At 34.6% G+C, this 18606-nt stretch overlaps 1 pseudogene; it reads right to left on the bottom strand.

The window, feature by feature from the left end:
• Window positions 1-1811: 1811 nt before the first annotated feature.
• On the bottom strand, window positions 1812-18120 carry LOC135224152 (putative inactive carboxylesterase 4; annotated as a pseudogene).
• Window positions 18121-18606: the final 486 nt, after the last annotated feature.

Below are 18606 nucleotides of genomic sequence, written 5' to 3'. Positions count from 1 at the left end.
AAGATAAGTCATGCATAAGGTGAGAAATAAAAACTGTTACCTACCCTGTCGCACCAAAGTTATACCAAAGCTTTGTCATAATGTCCCTTAACTTCAAGATCCTCTTCTCTCTCAAGAGGCTTCCATATGGTGTCACCCCCGGTAAAATTGGTAGAATAAGTCATCTACATGACTAACCCTGAAAATTTGTGAAATTATAAAACTTTGTCCCATTGTACCAGCTTTTACGATGTGTCCCTTTTGACTCCATTACTAATGGTACAATGAGTAAATGAATGTAAATCCGTTCAGCATGAGAGAGGCCAGTCCACTATTAAAAGAGAGAAGCTATCACAGGGAAGAGATTATCAAATATTTGAGATTTTAAAGTAAAAAGCAAAGAGCAGGGTAAAGATTATTTTGGTCAACATTACTCTGAAAGCAAACTAAAATAACAAACTAAAGGAAAGTGAATTCACGTAGTATACCTATCACCCAAGACTGTGAGAACCATCACCCAAGACTGAGAGTCCAAGGTGCAGCTTGTGGTTGAAGGATATGGTTTATATGGCCATCACCCGAAGCAAAGTGGCTAAATCTGGCATCAAGCATTGTTAAAAATCTGCGAGATCTTTTCACCTAAATCATGAAATGGGCTGTCTTTCATAAAAAAAGAAATAGTTGATAATTATTGTACTGCTACTTGCAACCTTATAGTAGTATTAAATTACTAATTCCCTTTAAATGCATTAATATCAGTTCATTTTCTATTACTACTGTATTGTGATTTCGTTGTATACCACGAATTTTTGGACTGTTATAATTTTATGATTTTCAACCAACTGCTTATGTCCTCAACATCAGGAGAAATCAAAGCCTTACCCTGATCATCAACGCGGAAATGTAATTTTCCTTAATTGTAATGATATATTACCTATTCCGTTATTTTCCGTTTAGAATATGAAATAGCAATCATGTTAATTCAGCATCTGGTGTCTTCGTATAAACATTTATAAAATGAAGAGACCTAAATGGTCAAGCCCGCCTAAAACAGTTGTGTGATGTGGGAAATATAAAGCAAGGGAGAAGAGTCCGGTTTTAGAAGTAAACGGTAAGGAGTGATCAGACCAATTCAGCTTCAATTTCGTAACTTTAAAGCATTGTCTTTGAGCTTTTGAAGCTTGGCTTTTGCAATACAAATCAAAGCTCTTGGGAACAATACCCAAACATCTCCAGAAGAAACAGTGAACGGTGACCTTAAAGTGCTGAAGTGAATCGAGACCGGAGAGAAGCGTCGGATTTACTGTTTTATGCAAAGCTTAAATCGACTTGTCGTCACGAAAGTTATATCAAAAGCCTCCTTTGACATGAGAACAGTGCTCAGTCGAAATACGGAAAAGTTTCTCACAAACATCTTTGGAAAAGGGTTCATAACCCCGAAGACGGACTTAGCCAGCAAATGCACCTATTACGCAGACTCTAAAAATCAAGTTTTGGCTCTCATAATTTGGTTAGCGTTAGCGTTAAACTGGTCAATATGCTTGTCTGAGGTTCTGCTGAGGTCCACTTTTGTTTATCGATTTAATTATCATGCAACTATTTCTTGATTTAGCAAGCTAATCAATCATTTGTTTGATATTAACTATGTATTTATTTACTTGTTCTCTCTTACTGTGGGCTATCATCTTTCCTGTTTAAGTATTCAACTTTATGGAATCTTGTTAGACAAGATCTTGACTTTTAGCTTATTCCTTCAGAACGTATAGTGTGCACAGACGGTAATTGTTACTTTGACTCCAGTATTTGCACTTACATTTCTCGCCAAAACACCTCTGTGTAGTAATCACCGAGGGATCGTTGTCCTCTGTGGTTTAACTCGTTACAGATAAATCGGAACTTCAGGGGAACTTTTGATGTGGAACTTGGCAACTAAATCATGTCCTAATGAAAATTGCCAGTCACTATACATCTGTAAAATGAAATAACAAAGTTAATGAAAGATTTAACCTCAGTCTTTGTACATTTAGTAATAACAATTGAGCTTAAATAATGCAGAGTGCCTAGAAATGTAGTTTTATGAAGTCATTTAACATTTTATATTCTTATAACGTGAATGTAATGGTAGGGCATTGTCAAATGTAGTCCCCGTTCACCTGTTAAAAACCATTATAATCATAAATATATCGTTCAAATATTTTTACCTTAAAATGTGCCTTATCATTGTGTAAGTTTTTGTAAACAACATCTCAACAAATCATTTACACTTGCATAAAGCTAACATATGTATGGAACCTCTATTCATAATCTATGAAATTAGTTGTATGCAATTACATTTTCTTCCCTAGCGCTAAATATCCTATGCATTAATATAGTTATTTGAGTATTAGGAAATCCGTGGATTAAAAAATATATAAAGGTATATGAGTTTCTCTTTTTAAATGATTGAGGCTATTCACAGTTGCACTTTCCTAATACGTAACCGAATTATTCAAAAAACATTTGAATTAGGTGGTAAAACTATTTTTGTATTAGTGTACAGTAATAATACATTTATATTAGAGATACTCCCACAACAATTCCACCATATCTTCGGAAAACTGAAACCGCAATACAAAGCATTCATGAACCAGATACTTATTATAGGAATGGATTATTTGAAGTGTATTTCCTGCTAACAGTTATTTTTCGCTTACTCGGGGAGTAAGTCTACACTACTTTGTTATTGTTGTGGGGTTGGGGGTGGTTAGGAAAGGTCTATGGAAGAGCCTAAAAAGGTTTGAAAAAGTGTTTCGCGTTGAGTTAAAGATACAGGAATTTTAGGATAAGTTATTTATGATTTATTTATTACAAGGAAAATGTACAAAATTATGTACATGTTAACAGTACAGAAAAATTATTTCCAATAAAATATAGCGTATTTATCTTAATTTTCGTTGGTGAAAGAAGGCTCTATTTGACTGTAGATTTTAGCACGTTTTAATCTTGTGCACGGTAACGAGTAAGCTGGAGGTCGGATTATGCCATGTTCGTTTCATAGCTTCCTCAAATAAAAACGGATTAGTGATTGTTAGTCTCTTCCAGAATCAAAAGAAGAGATTGTTGTACAAATCATACAGTATACGTCTCATATCACGACTACATATAGGAATAATAATTCTTACTGATTACCAAAAGTGTGCCACTTACTTTACAGAGATTATCAGCGTCTTCAGGACTGACTTTTACACCACCAACATAATAATCGAAAATTCGCTGAGCTAGCTCCGCTGGTGATACATCTCCATCTCTGATATCGAGTGAGGCCGGTCCCATTTCCTTGAAGTTATTCAAACAGGTCATATCTGAGAGCCTCATTCGAAAATAATGCTGGAAAGATATACGAAATGGGTTTATGTTAAATAAATCATCATTCATGTATTTCAGATTCCTTCAAGGTATTCAGTAGTATTTGGAATTTTGAAGCCATTGCCAGCAGGTTTCGACAACAGTAATTCACAAGGAAAGAAACTCTTATGGATTTTTAAATCACCAACGGTGACAATAGTTATCAGTAGTGGTTACGTATAAAATTCTTGGGACTCAATTGAATTATAATAACAACTTTGCCAAAACTTCCAACCTGGCTTCGTGTAACTTCTTATGAAATCTGTTAATGTGGAAGAATAGCTTGCGTTTAAAAACTGTGTCAAGTTGCTGATTTTGGTGCTCGGCTATGGTACTATCTTAGTCAGGAGTAAATTAGACTGATTTTTTGTTACTATTTTCACTATCGTACAGATGATGAAACTTGCTTGAAAATAGGTTCCCATCGTTACTAAGGAAAATTATCAAAGGATAAAAACCTGTACAACTGAAATTAAGACAAGAGTGGCCGTTATCTAAGACAGTGACTACTGGCTTGTAAAACAGTCAAACACAATCTGTTGACAGGGATTCACTAACATCAATTTATGATGTAAATAATGGGGATGAAGTTAATTAAATCCTAACAAAACTCAAAGAATGGCTGTTGGCAGGCCTAGTTTGTTGAATTCCCTGTAAACTGACAAACATTAGACACGAAGGTAGAAGTCTCAAACACATTCATATAATCAAAATCTAATGTCCACCGTAAGTGAATGATAGTGTCCTTCTAACTCTGAAGATATTCCGGTTTTAATATCTGAATGCCTTTTCAACTGTCAATGTGACCACTCTTGATGCATAACTTATTCCTTATCAGGCAATACATGGACATGCCAGACACAATTGGTTCGTCTTTCAGGTGATATTCAGATACGGCTAGACATGTTAGCTTTACTAGAATGCTTTTGTACTCTCTCAAAATATGCCTGTAGTTGCCAAAATTTGTATATACAGTGCATGCGTTACGGCTAAGGCCTTACTAAGCACAGTGTTGCACCGACTGTCTCCACTGGATGAACTATAGATTATTAGTTTTGTTAGAAAATTACATTTTTCGAAATGCATTGCATATTCATTAGTTGTGATAGAACTGCAAAGTGTTAAGGAAGCATAACAGATGATAAATAAAGTAAGAAGTGGATCATATAAGGAGGGGATCATAGGAAAGATTATACTGCAACAAGTATGAAATGAAGAAAAGAAGAGTTACCCTATAAACCTATAAAAATCTACGACACCAATAACTAGTCATTTTTAAACGCAAACTTCGTATACTCACGAAAGACAAAGAGGGCTCCTTCGTGGGACGTAACACCTGAAATAAGGTTGACTTTGTTGTACCGGCCTTCCTTCACCAGGATTTCTGGTTCTTCTGGTAAATAATCCCCGTCCACTCTTGGACCCATAAGGACAGGATTGAAGTTCCAGTGCTGAAGGGAAAAAAGGGTTCATTTCAATAAATCTTCTTTTCCAGTGGAACAAACGGGCAAGTCATTTAACGATTATAAATGTATATTACAGGAAATCTGATGCTGAGACATAAAAAGAACAGTAATAAAGTTACACAGAAAGGACAAACTAAGTAAAGATTCCAGAGTTTCTAACATACTATTGTGATATTAGAGAAGAAACTCATTCGAAATCTTTAAGTGCACAGCATCACGTCACACGCCAAGTCTGTATTTCAGAGGCACTGGCGCCTTTCGAGATTAAAGTACTGTTTTTTGTTGCTTTGTTTTTGTGTGTTGATATGGTGAATGTATAAACTACATTATGAAATACTAATAGAACAGTGGATCCTTGAAGCTGAAGGATTTAAACGAATACGAAGCGATTCAAATACATGAAAAATCTTCAAAGTGAAATCGAAATATCTCGATTTTTTTTTTACAGGAAAAGTACAGATACAAGCATCTGTCTATCTAATTGTCTATCTAAACACACATGCAAACAAACATGCATACATACATACAAATATATATATTTATATTATGCATATTTATATACATATATATAAAACAACAATGCAGTGTGGCCATTGTTTTCTACATCTCTACAGTTCATATCTTGCATACAATATTTTCATAACCTAAAGAACAGAAAAATTATTCCATTCTTTTAAACACAGAGACATGTTTTGAGAAGCACATCTCTGAGTCATCAGTGAATGCGTTTATTCAACTTAAAAATGGTATGTATGTATGTATGTATATCTTACCACCCTTTCATTAAAGGTACACAAATTGGAAACCCTTACCTGTTGTCAATGGTGCCCTCTGTCTGCAAACATGTCATTAGGTTATTAAGATCGCGTAAGTATAAAAATATACTATTTATTACCCAAAGCAGATGAATATAGAATAGAACAAAATAATTAACAAGTCATAATGACAAAAACCCAAATCTGCCCATAAGGAAAACTAGTAAGTTATCGCTCTACCCTCCGGACTATGAATTCACTCCCAGACCCAAAATGTCAATAGTTTCATTATATTAGTCAGGTTAGAGAATCCCGTCTCTAGTACCATGGAATAGAACCCATCTTTACGATGGGGGTGTTCTCTCCCGACACCTGACGTGTACCAACTGACCTCTTTCTTCTCACCAAAAGGAATGTGACTTTCGCAAGTGCCTGGTCAATTAGACCTGTAACATCCGTACAAACGAATGTACATGCTGACGGCAAGACGAGCGGTCTCTCCGTTAAACCGCTTACATACCAAATTCCTTCACTCAAGAAAGCTCCCCCTACAGCTGCAGCCTGTCTCCAAGCAAGACATGATATGTGATTCACTAACATTACACACTTGTAAGATATATACTATGTATGTATGCATGTATGTATCATTATATGATGGCTTTTGTAGTACAGATAATTCCTCCTAGAAGCTGTGTATGATGTTGTAGAATGTAAGTTTTTATGTTCAGATTCCCATTTCTAAAGATAATATGTTTAAATAACGTATAATTCATTGATGAAATGTAACATATACATACTTTCAAAGCAAATAGAGTGAAAGAGAGAGGAGGTTTGTTCTGGCTGTGAGGACAACTCCGTCATTCTGTACTTCAAACCACGGAGTTAGATTGTTTGTTTTCTAATCATTTGGTCGATCATGTTCGCAACGCAACAGAGAACGATGGTCCCTATAGAAGGCAACTAATAAATTAACTCTTATCCCTTTTAATTTATCGAAGGAGGCTTATCGACTCGTAGTGGTTTAGCTGTACCTGGAGATGATCAAACTATGTTTACGTCTTGAACACATTACGCAACCTGGTATGCCTTTTTCACGAATATATGTACGCCATAAGAGAAAGGGCAATTCATTCGATTCCGATCCCTGGCTGCGTGCATTAGGGAGGAATATCTCTCTCTCAAATCTCTCTCACTTACTCATTCGCGAGACTGTTTCATTAACGTAATGTAACTCACATTTATATATGAGCTGGTCACTCAATAATTGTCTTAATGTATGTGTTGTTTGTGGAATCTGAGCATAGTGTTTATTATTATTAGTTTTGTGAGGGCGCCCACGAAAGTGTTGAAGATGCTGAAGATTGTTACAGGCCTTTCTTTTTGAGTGAGAAGTTGCAACTGCATATAAAGGTACAAATGGTTTTGAAGTGCACTTCGAGGTTTTATTTTACAGTGTTTGGATAAAACTATTATTTTAATGCATTTTTCTTTTTGTTTTGTTCTTTTGACATGTCCATTTTATATGCTTAATGTTTGTACTGTCAATGCTTTAATTGTTTTCATATTGTGCATTTTCTTTATTGTGTTTAATTAGTTTGAATAATATTTTGTTGTGTAACTCTTTGAATCTAACACTTGTGAATTAATTTGTATTTAATAAAATTTCATTTCAAATTTAATTATTTCTTTATAATTTAATTCAATTTAATTAATTTTCTTCATAAATTTTTTATTTAATTTTGTTTAATAATCAATTCAAGAATTAATTAAACTTTTGTTTTCGAGTAATAACAATTTCCCTGAGATTGTGAATTTCACTTATAATTTTGAATTTAGAAATAAAATTTTTGTTTATTTAAAATTTTTATGAACATTTTATTATACCACCAGTATTATACTTTATTTTCGTTAGGTCGAATATAGAGTGGAAATTGTGGCTTTTCCCTCAAATGAATCAGATTTGAAATTGCAGAAGGAGTGATGCCCTTTAATTAAGATTGCCTCACATCTATTTTAATGAACTTAGACTGATTGTTTTCTTGACGGTTAAGTTCTATAAGGGATCACTGTCACCGTTAGAGTATTCAGTCGTTTAGTATTTGTGATGAGGGGTCAGGTGTCCTGGCTGTAGTTGAGGGTAAGCAATAACCAAGTTACTTGATCAAACTGTGCCCCAAGTATAAAAGGTGTCCCAGACCCCAGGAATAAAAGTCTCTTTTGCTCTAACAAGTACAAATGGTAAGTGTAGTAACCAGATACTTGGCAATTTGGGTTAATAAATATTAATGGTGTCCAGACCCAGATCTTTGGCCACTTTCCCCCAAGTATTAACGGTGTCCAGACCAGATACTCTGGCCACTTCATCAGTAGTATATATATATATATATATATATATATATATATATATATATATATATATATATATATATATTTATATATATATATATATATATATATATATATATATATATTGTGACAAAGTGCCAAGTATCTGGTTACTACACTTATCATTCATTTATTGTTACCTCACAACAGCCAGACACCTGAACCTTCATCACAGGTACTAAATGACTGAATACTCTAAAGGCAAAAGTGATCCCTTAAACAACTTACCAGTATTGCAGAAAATCAGACTAAGTTCATTAAAACAGGTGTGAGCTAATCTTGTAAGTAATTAAATTAATTAAAGGGGATCACTCCATCAACAACTTTAAAAGTCTAAGTATTTCTCTGATTTCAGAAGTCTAAGTACTTCCCTGGTTCTAACTCACTTTCTACCTAAGCAAATCATATAAATATACTGTGTACAAGAAAACACTTATAAAATTTTTAAATACAAAAATTTATTATCAAACTCAAAATTTATTTAATAAGTGAAATTCACAATATCGGGGAAAATTACATGTTACTTGAAAACAAAGCAAAGTTTAATTAATTCTTGAATTAATTAAGTAAAATTAAATAAAAATCAATTTATCACAAAATTCAAGAAAATTAATTCAATTGAAATTCAAAAGTGTTAGGCAATAATTGAAATTTGGAAATAATTTTACAAGTGCTAAACAACAATGAAACTTGAAAAGAATTCTAAGTAAATGCAAATTAATTCACAAGTGTTAAATTCAATTAAATGTGCAACGATTAATTAATGAAACAACTAAGTTCATCAAATTGTGGAATGCAAATGAAAACACAGAAAAATGTGGAAAATACCAAAATTGCAAAAAAGCACCAATAACGCAGAATATAAAATAAAAACAGACACTTCAAAAAAATGGATAATGCACAAAAAAATAAACACTTCAATAAGAAAAAATTAAAACAAACAAATAGAAAACACAAAAATTTGCAATGTGTAAAAATTTAAATCATTTCACTCAAACCAATGTAACTATTAGTCTCTAAACCATTGTAACTATTAGTTCTCTAAACCATTGTAACTATTAGTTGCAACTAATAATAATATAACACTTTAACTTGGTATAAATTTTCTATCTGCTGCAGCTTGTTTCACAATTTCACACACAATATTTCTCAAATGAAAAAAATAAATAAGGCGCGTACACACTTGTACAATGTTTGTTCAGATTCCACAAAAAGCACTAAATAATACTAAATAACTCTAAGAAATCTCAAATCTGAAATCTACAAGTTACAAGTGACCAATTTCATTACGTCAGTATGAAGTATGGCGAGAGAGAGAGAGAGAGATGTCTGAACGCCAGGGATTCAAAAGTCTGTAATGTCTGCTTTCATTTCAAACGGGAGCTGGGCAGTGGATTTCACACAAAACATTTTGGGCATGCAAAAGATGATGCCATCCTTCTAGAAGCTTCTAATATGACGTAATTTTGCAGAAAAATCGTGAAATCTACATGTGGGTTTCGCCAAAGATGTACGCGTATGAAACGAGTCATGAACATGCTATGATCAACAAAGGGTTACTCGATCGAAGCAAAAGTCCCTATCAGATGTGAAGACAGGAATCCGAACCACAACAGAGATCTCGAGATCTCTAATCAAACGTGTTGACAGGTTTGGAAAACAAAGCAGAGACTTCAGGGTCTCTTAAACTCGAGGCGATGACATAATAGGGAAAAAACTCTAGCTTCGAACGACAAAGTTAGTCTCTCTCTCTTTCTTTTCATACTACGTTATATACTTTTTAATTATGTTATGCAAAATCTGAATATTTTACCACGATAACTTCTCGATTTCGTCACACTTTTTTGATAAGCATGTCTCGACAAAGCCTTGGATCCACATGGAAGAATGTGAAGAAATTCTGCCGGCCGTAATGGGATGTATCAGAACGAGGGTCACGTCACTAACTGGGGTATATAAAATATTTGTAATCTCTCTCTCTCTCTCTCATTGCAGGGAAAGATATATGAAAGTAGTTGATGATATACAAAATATCTCCCTTCTCCATGCAAGCAATCTTCTAACACCCATTAAGAATTGCCCAGTTACTGTCCCTCCCAAATGCTAACTTAGATTTACAGACCCAAATCCTCTCCAGCCATCTCCGTGAAAACTGCAAACATCGCTCAAACAGAGTCCACCTCCCCACAATGTGAGCTATGAAGACTTTTTCCCTTTGAGGGGCTTACCTGTAGCTAAAGGCTCCTATTTGTTGGAGGTCCCATTCATCACGCGTATTCCACTCTCTAGTATTTGGTGCATTTTGACCACTAATTCCACTCCCAACAGCCAATGCCTTCCTGACATTACTATCCTACTAGATTAACGCCATCAGATCCCACACCACTCGTCTGTGAATTTGAATAAATCACACTCTAGCCCATTCATATATTCTAGCTGCTGCTCACGGATATATTTGCTTCAAATCACACTGCAACTTCTCTTAACAGTACCTATGAAGTAGATCACAGGCTTGCTTCCCCCCGTTGCATCATATCAATTAACCATTGACTGTAACACCTTCTGGATCTCTAAGAAAATGAGTGTGCATATCAAGTACGAAAAAGACGAAAATGAATACTACTGTTTCTCATACCAAATGTTTACTAGATATTAGTCATTCATACACAATATGATAACTGGCAAACCTTGGAATGAATGAAAAATATTGTATGTCCCGATGATTTTGCATGACATAATGTTACCTTATCAGGTAAGACCATAATAACATTCAGGAGACTTTCCATGACAAGCACACTATTCAAAAACGAATGCCTATTGATTTGGCAGGTGTTTTTAATGTCTTTCATTTAAGAACAATTTTTTTCTCAAAGAGATTAAAATTGCTCTCTTATAGTGATCTTTATTTAAAATTCCTCTCTAAGAACAGAAAAATAAAAGATGGCCTTGCCTTTATAATCGTCTGTTTGTTTACATAAAGTTAAGCACGGCTGGAAAAATCATATTTGCTAAACGTGTTTTCAAAACTCTCGCTAACCAATGCTCTCGGAAACACCAAAGTAGCTAAACATGATAAATAAAACGGTTTGTTCAACAATGATGCTATTTCTTGGTTGCCATTAAAAATGTTTGCGGTATGCAGGCCTGAGAGTTGTTGTTCATGTTCATAGGTCTGGTTTTGAACCTATAACAGAGATCCATGACCTGATGACTTGCTTTAAAACACTTCTACGTTAAAAATAATTCTAATCTGACTGGTAAGGATTCTTCTCTGAACGTTCTCAAACTTACTATGATCAAATTCATTTATGACAATAATACTTACAATGTGATCCTGAAGGCTGAGAGTGAGATTAACAAAACATCAATCCTTTGAAGACAAGAAAGAAGAGATTCGCTGGACTGCTCACTGGGCGCGCTCATGCCATCACAATTGAACCGTTTCCAGTGTACGTGGCCACTTCTCAAAGCACCCCCCATAGCCCAAGGGCTAAATAATGTTCCGACTGCATAATACCCGTTGAGAAAAGCCCTGTGAGAGGAAAAAAAAGCCTGACAGTAATCAAAACGAATGTCTGTCAGGAACACTGCAATTCCTAATCCTCATCTAGCTAATTTCTTGACGAGTTAGGATGAAATCATCGGTATTAATTTTTGTTTGACTTTACTTACTGATTGGTTGATCAACAGAGTCAACCTTAAAAGAAAATAATGTTCTTAACTATAAACATGTCATAGAACCACAGTTTGTCTCATCAAGGAGCATTTTAATAAATTTCAGTTTTAGCTTTACCATACCTTTGGAGTAAGGCGAAAGAACATGAAAATGAACAGAGGCCCCACCAGCGCTTTCTCCAAATATGGTAACACGAGTTTTATCACCACCAAAAGTTATGAAATATTCTCTTGTATCCACTGCAGAGCTAACACTTGGTCCTTCATACCAAAGTTCCCTGGGATGACGTCATCTTCGGTGGACAGAAAACCTGTGTGGACACACTACGCGTTGCTCAGATTATTAAAAAATTTTTATTAAAGCAGATTAGTCCAATTTTCTTACAGCTACTTAAGGGAATGGCTGTGCAAGGGCATTAAAGTCATATGTTTCATTGCATGCATATGTTTTCAAGTCTATACACAATAGTGCACAGCGCATGCGCATATACACGGGTGTGTTGTGCAAACAGAAAAACAAATACCCACCTAGAATTCCAAGCCTATACTGAATAAGAACGAATACAATGTCTTCATTCATGAGCACGTATGGGGAATATCGGTCGATACCGCCAGAAAAAAAGGCTCCGCCGAATGAAAAACCATCACTGGTAAGGCAGCGGCTTCTTCGTTTGGCTGCAGGGAAGGAAAAGACATCATAATGAAGGTACTTGCACGAAAGTCACGACAATTGGAAGTTCTTCTGACTAGTCAAATGATACGTTTTGTTCTTTCAAAATTCATCTGATTTTATACATCAATTTTTCCAAAACTGTAACTTACCTTGTTGGTAAATATGCTTAAATATAAACAGTCTTCATTTCCAATATATCTTGGAGTCCTCAATGTAGCTGCAATAAATGGTATTTGAGGGCATGGTGGAGGAATTACCGATCCATTCTTGACACCAGTCCAACTTTCGACAGGAACAGGGTCCTGAAACAACGAAAATTAATTGCATATTATAAATGAAAAGTTGATTCAAAATGCACATTATCGAGGAAAAAAGTAGTACTGCAGCTTATTCAAGCTTTATTAGCAAGTATAAAAGTGCAGCGTTCAGTTACGAATTTTCTAAATCTTGAAGTGCACAGGAACAGAAAATAAATACAATAAATAACTCTGGGGGTGATGAAATCATAATTAACATCATTCAATAATGAAACTCTTAAGATAAAACAGCATTCAAACTAATATCAATTGGATAAAACATAACTAACGAAGAGTTTTCCATAATTTATTTCTCATAGTTATGATATTGGTGAGGCATAAACGAATAGACGATCAAAATAAAATTTCCTAAAGACAGAGAACATTTTCAAACTTTTCAAAATAGCGTGGTACAGGTGACATAAGAAATTCAGTACTTTTAAACTTTTGGAATGGAGTAACATAAGAAAATCAAAGAGTTTAGTGACCTATTCCTTAAACTCCTGAGTCTCATAGTGTTCCGAGTAGCATCAATACCAGGAGATAACAACTCCATTTTTCAATTAACTCTTCTTATTGATGGTTCAAGATCTGAATTCCATGACCATGCAACATATCTTGATAGCAAACTGGCAAATGTTGGTTTCTTTCACGCTTTCCAGTCTTCAGCCTCGACTTCCCATATACGCAGGTCGCATTCTGTATTCGGCTCTAAGGGGACCACTTTTATGAAGTTATCTGTATTAGGATACTTTTCTCTTCCAAATACTACAGTAAACTGTCACCAAAAGACCACTTTGGACACATCATAAGCGGCATAAAATTCCTCCGATCAAATCAACTCTACATGGATCCATAACTTCCAAAAATTACTATTTATGTATACTGGATCCCAGGCAGAAATTAAAAGGTGCTGCACATCTGCTCCTAAAACGGAAACTAAGATCAGGAGTAATTTCTTATTCAGCCATGGAAAGCCCTCTGTTTGTCAGTGCTATTGACACGATGACATTCTTGAGTTAAATGATAAATTTCTCTTTCAAAGTTGAAGTATACAGTCCACATCAACAACTGGTGGGTCCCTTCTCTTCTCCGAAATAAACAAACTAATTATCTCACACACACACACATATGTACGTATGTATTATTATAATATCGCATGGTAAAATGTATATCCCTCCCATTATTGATATGTTATTGTAGTAAATAACTGTAAGTCAAGATTTCACAAGATTAGAATAACATAAAATGAGAAGAGAGATCTTTGTCCAATCCAGATGTTCGAGTTTTCATCAGTCAGTTATTAGCGCATGTTGACTTTGTTGCGAATAACTCGTCGTCACTTAGTGATAGGAAGACTCGAGGTCTTTGTTTTGTTTTGTAAACCTGCCATCACTTAAGAAACATCGTGAGCTTCTATCTATCTATCTATATATAATATATATATATATACATATATATATATATATATTATATATATATATGTATATATATATATCAGCAACCGCGTGAAGTATGAAGGCATATGGTTCACCGTTGTCTTTTATCCAAATCACATGGAAATCGGCAATATTTCGTAATATTCGTTCAGCTGCTTCTAGAACGTACCTCAGTCGATTACAACACTGTTGTATCCTGGCCCAAAAACGATTCTCTATAATATCTCGTAAAGCATTTTCAGTTAGTGGCGTCATTTCTTTTCTTTCTAAAACATTCCATGACGTCATTTAGAGTTTTTAATTTTTAAAGTAAAATAAAGATTTTCTACCTGGTTACTCTTACTGTTAGTTACATATATTTCTTAAGGGATTACATTTATGAAAATCTATGCCGTTATAACAGTGTCCAGTCTCGATAGTAGAGCTTATTAGGGTGTTCTGTTACAGGCCTATAAAGTATGCTTTATGCAAGCAGCTGAAGATATTGTGAAAGGCATCTTTTGGTAACAATTTTGCAGAAGGGTAAAGTGATATTTTTGCAATTTAAGTCATTACTTAAAAATATAACATATAACATTTTTTATTTTACAATATTTTTCATGTGGTACTTTTGTTTTTAATTTGAACTTTTTGTTTAGTTCTTTTTAATTTTTTATTTTGGTAAATTTTTATACATTTACACATTTTTGTGTTTCATGTTTTTGCATTCACATTTTCTTTGATTAATTTAAGTGTCTCTTAGTGATTTAGTATTGTATACTTGATTTAATTTCACACTTTAACACTTGAATTAATTTGCATTTATTTATATTTTCTCTTCAAATCTAATATCTCCTAATAGTTTGAATTTTGCTTGATTAATTTAGTTTCTTGATAAATTCATTTTTTTTTTTTTAATTTTGTTTAATAATTATTTCAAGAATAATTACATTTTGTGTTGTTTTCAAGTAATAGCAAAGTTTCGTTTGTTTGTATGGTGTTTTTACGTTGCAACGGAACCGAAGGTTATTCAGCAACGGGACCAGCGGCTATACGTGACTTTCGAACCACGTCGAGAATGAACTTCTATCACCAGAAATACACATCTCAACCCCTCAATAGAATGCCGAGAATTTAACTCGCTGAAACCGAGGTGGCAGGCCAGGACCAAACCGACCACGCCACTGAAGCGCAATAGCAATGTTTTGTTAAACAGTAAGATTGTGAATTCCACGTATAAATTTATTTATTTAAAGTTTTTTATAATAGTGTTTCAGTTATTGACCGCCAGTGATAGGATTAAGCCTGTGTGCATGCCAAAGTGATTGATTGACTGTGCTGTTCCTCCAATTTTCATGAAGTGATTTAAACTGGGAAACGGTTAAAGTTGTTTGATGGAGAGATGCCCTTAATTAACTGCAGCAAATACGAATACCTCACACTTATTATAATGAACTTAGTTTGATTTCTCACATGTTTAATAAGCTTTTTAAGGGATCACTGTTGCCTTTAGAGTACTCAGTCGTGCTTTATCTGTTATGAAAGTTCAAGTATTTGGCTGCTGTAAGGTACTGATGCACGTGATTGTAAGTGTATAACCAAGTTATTTTGATCGCTTTATCACAGTATGTATGTATGTATGCATAGTATGTGTGTGTGTGTGTGTAATTTAATTTTCTTTTTGATATTCGATGCCTAGCATGCGATATATTTACTCTGAAATGACGAATTTTTCCTATTTGTAATAACGTTTTTTTCAAAACATAAAACATTATTTCTATAAAATCGAAATGATGCCTGTTACCCAGTCATCGGGCATATTAAACTATAATGCTATGTTACCTATTCTCACTATTCATACAAATGATTCCAGAAAATTTGGACCACTGTATTAACATGTCACTGAATCATTCTTGGCTTACAAACTACTAGTTTTACTATCTTGTTGAACTAAGAGGTATATCCTGCTGTTTCCAAGTGGCATAACTTTGGCCACGGAAATCTACTAAGCTCCCAGGATCAAACAATTTGCGGCATTAACCATTTTTTCCACTCTCAGTATTACAAGACTTGTTGAAGAAAGCGAAAATGGACTTTAAAGAAGGCCACGTAGTCCCAAGCAAATCCTTTATACTAAAGTTAAAAACAAAAATAAATGAAAAAAAAAACGATTCGTTGACGCGATCATAAAGAGCGATCTTCAGCAGCTTAAATCCCGGGTACAAAAAAAAAAAAAAAAAAAAAAAAAAGCTAGGACAAAGTCCAGCATGCTACAGATACTGACGAGGCTACTGATATAGTTTGAAGTGCTCTATATCTCCACTAATTTTCATTCTTTCATCACAACGTGGAAAATGATTTGCTGGGAGCCTGTCCATATTTTAACATTATAACTGGGCGACCAGACAAATCCCCAAAATTGACAGGGCTTAAGAAATGGAAAAGTTACCCTTGCAGTACAGTTTGATGTCCGTTTTCACTTCAAGGAGAATTCGTTAATGCTGACATTTTTTCTTTTTATCTAACTGACTTAAATACTAATGAGTATATGTTTATAAGTTTATTATTACATAGCATTTTATCAAAGTAAATAATAAAATAATATCTGTATAGTGCCCAACACACTTTTGAAAGTTCAAAATAAAATAGTTCATTAACTTGGTCATTTAGTTCATTGATTTTTCTGCTCTTTCGTTTACGTTTTTCAAGATTTTACCACAAAGGTATACACTTAAATAAATTTCTTTATTATTGAAACATTTCTTATTGATAAATTCCCCTGTCATTCAACCTATATAACAGCAGTTGTCATAAATTTATTTTTCTGAGGGATCTAGGGCGAGGGAAGGGCTATCATTTTTTTTTTTTTTTTTTTTTTTTTTGGTGGCAGAGTTTGAACATGAAATTATCCTCTTAAACCCTAAAATTGTTGTTATCTACAGTTGTAATTTTGCTAATGGAAATGTTTTCTATTGCCTTCAAATAAACGTTTTGATGACCTCGCTGGGAGAACGCTCCTCCAGAGCCCCTAACTTTATGCCGAGCGGCTATTCCCCATATTACAAGTCATAATGTCCATCTGGTCGCCCCGTGAAATTCCCTTAAAATGTGCACTTGGATAAATAGAGACTATTTTAGTCAATTCTTATCAACAATCAAACAACTCACCTTGAATCGTAAACTTCCAGTCGGTGGCTCCGCATAAGGCACAGAATGAAAAGAATAAAACTGCTTTCCCTTCGTGGAGTGCTCCTCGAACCCAGATATCTTTCCTAAAGGGGTTGTGACGACGACACCTGCATCTCTTGTTGTTGCCCAGAGTTCTGACAACAAGAACGAAGCGACGAACACCAACACAAAGTCAACGACTCCCATTTTCACCTTTCATTTAAAAAAAAAAAAACGTGTGAATTTCGACTAAAAAATTTGCATATGAGGCTATAGATTTTACACGGTAAACGGTTAAATATATATGAATCTGTTAATGTTATTAGCTTACATGTCTATGAAATAATATAAAAGGAGCCTAGACTCATTCCGTAATATTATCCAAATACCTAGCTAAATTTGAAGTATTATATTTGACATTTACAAGAAATGAGACGGAACCTGCTTTGTAAAACTATTTGTTAGGATGGTAACCTTATTGCATGCCACAAACAACAAAATGGAGACAGGATTAAAAAAAAAATTAAAAAGCACATTTTAGTTCACTAAGGATACCTGTGATTGGATCAAAGGCCTGATGAAAGATATATTCAACAAACGGCGAGTGGGTTATCCGTGTTTCAAAATAAAGGAAATATAGTTACAAACGAAATCCTTACCTATCGCAACAACAGTACAGTCAGCAGTACTTTAAAATACCGTCTGTGCACAACATCAGGCACTCCACCGGGATTGTAGGGATGAGTAGTCGGGGCAACGAGTCCACGATAACAGCTACCGAGTCCGTCAAGTGCTCAAGTGGTCACGCCAGTTTAAAGTTCAATGCCAGCTGACCACTATCTTGGTAACCTGTGCTTCGTAGACGCGCGCAAGATTCGTTATTTCGATGAGTGATATGTAAATGGTTAGGCACCAGCAGCCATGAAGGGTGGCGAGGGTATATTACATATTATGTATTCGATGGACCAACGTAAATTCGAGAGAAAGTAATCGTTGGCAACTTAGCATTGCGCTTGCCAAGGCGAAGGACAATTACAAATGCCAATTATTAATTTCCTTTCACAAAGAGAATCAGAGGTTAACAATCAAAGCAAATGAAATATGGTCACACATTTTCTTTGTTACTAGAGCCATAATTAGGAAAAACTCCAAAGTTCAGACAATCTTGGTACTAATGAATTCTAAATAAGTCCAAAGGGCAACTTAATGTACTAGGTGAGGATACAGAAGCGGCATCCCATTTATCTTTTTCTTACTCTTCGTCCTTTTATAACCTAAAGAAAAAGACACGAGTGACCAGGAAAGATGTTGAAATGTATACAACCGCATAAATCAATTTTGAAATTTAATATTTTCAGCTTGTTTAAAGTAAGGCTTCCTTTATTTCATCGTATCGACATAGTCTTC

This window comes from Macrobrachium nipponense, chromosome 10, assembly GCF_015104395.2.
Source record: "Macrobrachium nipponense isolate FS-2020 chromosome 10, ASM1510439v2, whole genome shotgun sequence".
In the NCBI taxonomy this organism is placed as follows: Eukaryota; Metazoa; Arthropoda; class Malacostraca; order Decapoda; family Palaemonidae; genus Macrobrachium; species Macrobrachium nipponense.
The sequence above is the reverse complement of the archived record's forward strand: the minus strand, read 5'-3'. Positions and strand labels throughout refer to the sequence as shown.